The sequence below is a fragment of the Fukomys damarensis genome, unplaced genomic scaffold, assembly GCF_012274545.1.
Source record: "Fukomys damarensis isolate Sample0158 unplaced genomic scaffold, DMR_v1.0_HiC HiC_scaffold_29, whole genome shotgun sequence".
Classification (NCBI taxonomy): domain Eukaryota; kingdom Metazoa; phylum Chordata; class Mammalia; order Rodentia; family Bathyergidae; genus Fukomys; species Fukomys damarensis.
Genome location: NW_022900941.1, coordinates 35,645,190 through 35,650,163, shown reverse-complemented (window position 1 = coordinate 35,650,163; position 4,974 = coordinate 35,645,190). Strand labels below are relative to the sequence as shown.

Genomic DNA, 4,974 nt, shown 5'->3' with positions numbered 1-4,974 from the left:
AATCAATTGAATAAAGTTTACATCAGCGTAAACTTCATATCCTCAAAATGTATCATTTCTTTATGAAAAAATCTTTCATAATCTTTTTGCCTAGATTTTTGCAATGCACAGCACATTACTGTTACCTATAATCTTCATAATGAAAATAGTACCCTAGAGCTTTTTTCTCCCATCGAAATACAACTCAGTACATACACAGTGATGATCCTCCAATTTAATTAGCAACACTTTAGGTATGCTTATGAGTCTCATTTGTACCAGATAGAAAGACATTTGATTTTAGGCTATCCGAATTAAAACATATTTAGATTGACCATTTATACATACATTTGAAAGTTACTATAAATGAAATCAATACATTTCCACACATTTATCTATATGCTGTACATATTTATTATAACAATTTTAAAAGATACACATGTGTACATAGAGGCGTTTATATATGTGTGCTTGTATACCGAGATGCCACTAAAAGAGTTTTAGAATTCCTTAAAATTTAACTCACTTCTCTGTGCAGTCATTTTTCATTTAAAAGTACTCTGTATAAATCTCTGAACAGTGTGTGTGCTCAATGAAAGTAAATGATAAGCATCTAATTATATGTTCTGAATATTTGAAGGGTGCTTTCATTCTCAACAATGTTAAAATGGGGTATCTTAGAGAATATTTTACCTACAAACAATTCACATGCCACTCAGAATGTCTCTTGCTTAATCTTAGCTTTTTTTCTCCTTCATGATTAATAATATTCTCAGTCAAAAGGAGGATGAAAATTTTTCTACGTGTCAATCATTCTCCAGATTTTCCACTTCACATCATGATTATTAAATGAAATTATACTTGCAAAATACTTTAGAAAGAACTACCAAATATTAATTATCATTCTCAAAAATTTCTTCTAACATCTGAACATACCTAATGTGTTTTCCAGATTTAAAGTCAATGTCTCTCAACAATTTATATGGCTAGCTCTATCATATCTCATCTTGTAATCTGATCAAGAAGATGTTCTGTGACTTCCTTACATAAAACAATTCTTTCTTGTTACTTTTTCCTTCTGAAACTTTATTTCATTTTTCACATAATTGTCATAATTTTTGTGTGTCACTTGTTAGTTTCCTTATGGGACTATATTTTCAGAAGTGTATCCCCAAAATTAATTAAAGGTCTGTCTCAGAACATTTGCTAAATGAGCAAAATAATAATTCACTTAGTGACATAAAGCCATTATGATCTTATGATGATCAAGTGAAATTGTATAAAATGAATGCCAAGTTTATAGAATTAGACAAATTTCAAGTGATATGATTATTTCAAGGCATTAAACTTTAAGATATTTACTTTCACTTTGTTCTCTATCAGTTTCACTATGAAGCACAAAACCTTAAAAGTACCCAAAAAAGCAAATAATTATATTTTATTATTCTCAACCTGCAGTTTAAAATCCCATCATGGAATTTAGGAGCCCTAAAAGAATCATGTGGACTTTCCCCTAAGATTATAGGTAGGTAGATGAAAAGGAGATGAGTCCTATAAGCAAAGGTGAGCTAGGTTGTACTTTTTGTCTCTACTGAATTTGTAGGGATTAAAAACTATATTCCTGAAAGCATGTTAGATGGAATGTGGCATTGTAAGCACAAATGCAATGCACTCTGACTCCCTATAAGTTCTTCTAGCTATCACATTGCTTCTTGTACTCTGATTCATCTATGAAGAATACATGTGATAAGGATGGTCCTCTTTGCTGGCCTACTTGTGATAGTTGTGTATTTCACACTTGAACAAAGATACCAAAAATTTAAAACTGTCAATCAATGCCTGTCTAGAATTATTTAAGACTTTGGATTTATTGACTTCATCAAAGAACTATATAGCTGAAGTTTTTCATAAATTAACATGCAGTTTTATATTGATTTGGGAAATATAGGAAACTCAACTGGTCTTCAGATCTGCAGATTAACTGCTGCTTCTATCTCCTAAGCCCAGAAGTGGATTTTTTACAATGTGAATTTAGTAGCTGAAGAAGAAATATAATAGGGCTTCTATTAAAACATTCTGCCTTTTGGAGTCTAGGGAACAATTTTTGTATGAGAACTACAACATTAATTAAGGCTATTAATATCTGTGTGAAGTTCACATCCAACATTACAATAAAATATATAATTGTCTAACATATGGAAAGTTCTGTTTTGACTGGTATGTTTTCAGATATACTTTAGCCAAAATTAAAAACATGCTAAGGCAAGGAAGCACAATGCATCCCAAGAATAGAAGATATTTGTCACTTGAATGAACAAACAATGCTTCTTAGTGATGATGGATGATGGTATTTAATTTGAATTTCGAGAGTGGTGAGCTCTCAAAAAGTATATAAAAATTAGAAATATTCTGAGCACAGAAAACAAATATTTGCAGCTTTTAAGGAGGTATAAGTATATGTAAGGAAAGTATAGGAATGAATAAACCTATACAGATAAGTTGATTCAGATATGGGAGTATTTTTTGATTGAATGAAAACACAACATTTAAAGTAAACAGCAATGGATCCTTGGTAGATTTTAAGCAACATATTGAAACAAGTTAAGCTTTAGAAAAATCATCCACACACCTATGAATGAACAAACAAAATTGAGATTTTTTTAATTCATTAAGTTTATTGGTTCATTTTAGGTATACAATTTGGTGACATTAATCATTGGGAATTTGTAGCTTTACGTGATATATCTTTGTTATTATTTTCCCCTTTCCCCTGCCCTCCCTTCAACCCAGCCTTCCATCCATATTTACAGAATTTGTTTCCATTTTTCCTTTTCTCGTATTTTTCCTTTCCCCTACCCCTCCCACTTTTGTTAATAGCCATAATAAAATTTACCAATTATCAGATAAAATTGTATTAATGTTTCACTGGAAGGTGATGTGTATGAAGTGTTACATTATATACTGCTTCTGTGTTCCTGTAATGATTATGGCAAGTTTAATCACTTTTGCATATACTACATGTATATGTAAAGTGCTTTGAGGTGATATTTTCCACCATTAAATACAACCATTTCACCTTCAGCAGCTTTATTGTATAATAATTTAAATGCAGTGAATTACATATTCTTAACTACAAAGTTTGATAAGATTATGAAAACATTAGTAAATCAAGATAATAAAACATCCATAATTTGAGAAATTTCCCTAGGACCATTTGAATTATTCCCTCCAGCCCACCAACTTCTCCATCCCTAGGGAATCACTAAACAACTTTGCGCCACTACAGGTAAGGTTTCAATTTTAGAAATTATGTAGATAAAACATGAAGTATATTATTATTATTATTATTTTATTTTTGTTACTGGGGATGGAACTCGGGACCTTGTGCTTGTGAGGCAGGCATCACTGAGCTAAATCCCCAGCCCAAGTGTATAATTATTTACTGTCTAGATTTTTCACTCAATGTCAACATTTTGAGATTCATCCATGCTGTAGTATGAATTGATAGTTTATTCCTTCCATTCCTACATAGTTTTCCTTTACATGGATATGAAGAAATCTGTTATCTTTGTCTTTGTTCCAGGGCACAAAGACATCTATCTGTATGACTACATGGAAAAGTATCACTTTGTTGATAACTACAGGCAATTTTATTATAGTTTTCTTTGTTTTAGTTTTCTTGTGTTTTGATTTCATTAAAATGTTTATACCTGTTTATACGTTATCAAATTTTGAAAAAAAATAGGTTAGTGCTGTAAATACTTTTATTCCTGACTGTTTTTTTTTTTCTTTTCATTCCATGGACAATAAATAGTTTAGGCTGCTAAAAATTCTAGCACAGCTGTTTACACTGTGGTTTTGTTTTGTTTTATTGTTGCACTGGGATTAAACTCTGCTGCTAGTGAATGTTAGAAAAATATTCCACTGCTGAGATTCCACCTAAGCCATATATGATCAGTTTTTGTTTGTTTTTAAATTCTTTTGTTCTTTGTTTCATTTTGGATCATGTATACTGTTATATCCTCAATTCTACCACTCTTATCTTCTGCAATTTTCTGCAATTATTAAAATTATCTGCCGCTAATTCACTTCTTTTCTGTTTCAAACATTATAGTTTTCATTTCCAGAAGATTCATTTGGGATTCCTTTAATATCTGCTATAGTTTAGACGAGTTTCCCCCAGTGGCCAGTGTTAAAGTCTTGGTAACCAGATTGGTATATAGATTGGGAGGTTGCAGAAATTTGAGAGATGAAAGCTTATGGGAGATTTTTAGCTGACTGATGGCATGTCATATGAAGGATTGTAGAACTGTGGTCCCTTCTTCTTTTGTTCTTAGAATTATGTGAGTCATTTTGGCTTCACCATATGCTCTTGCCATGATGTGCTGCCTCACCCCAGGCTCAGAAGAATGGACCAAGTAATAAGTAAAACCTCCAAAGCTGTGAGATATAACAACTTTTTTCTGTTTATAAATTAATTATCTCTGTATTTAATATAGTAACAGAAAGATGACTGATATTTTTATATTTCATAATTTTCCCTTAAAATGCTGAAAGAAGTGAAATGATTTAGTGTTGTTTTATGATAAGCCTAACATTCGTCTCAGTTATAGGTTAGTTTTTGTCATTGTGGTTTGTATTTTTCCTATTTCTTTTCTTGTGTGGTAATTTTTTATTAGCTGTCAGAAATTGTTATCTTAAGATATTAAATTTTGAATTATTCTGATTTCTATAAATAGTCTTGATTTTTACTGAGACAAAGTTCATCTTGTTGGAATTTATTCAAATCTTGTGGAATTTTTAGGTTTATTAGCCATAAGAAAAGCAGTACTCTGTCTAGTGATAAACACTACTAACCAAACATATATAAGTATTCTACCCTTTATATTGTGAATTATGAGGTTTTCCCATCTGACATAGTTTTAGTGACACATAGTCTCTGTAACAATTATTTTTCTCAATTATATCTCATAAATGTTCAAGAATATATATATA

At 30.9% G+C, this 4,974-nt stretch overlaps 1 long non-coding RNA gene across 1 annotated transcript in view; it reads left to right on the top strand.

Moving 5' to 3' along the window:
- The first annotated feature begins 3,194 nt into the window (after nucleotides 1-3,194).
- Nucleotides 3,195-4,974, top strand: part of LOC104872927 — a 12,731-nt gene continuing 10,951 nt past the window's right edge. Inside the window, exons 1-2 of the long non-coding RNA XR_783313.1 lie at nucleotides 3,195-3,265; nucleotides 4,317-4,421. This is a non-coding gene — a long non-coding RNA (uncharacterized LOC104872927). The remainder of the gene's footprint in view (nucleotides 3,266-4,316; nucleotides 4,422-4,974) is intronic.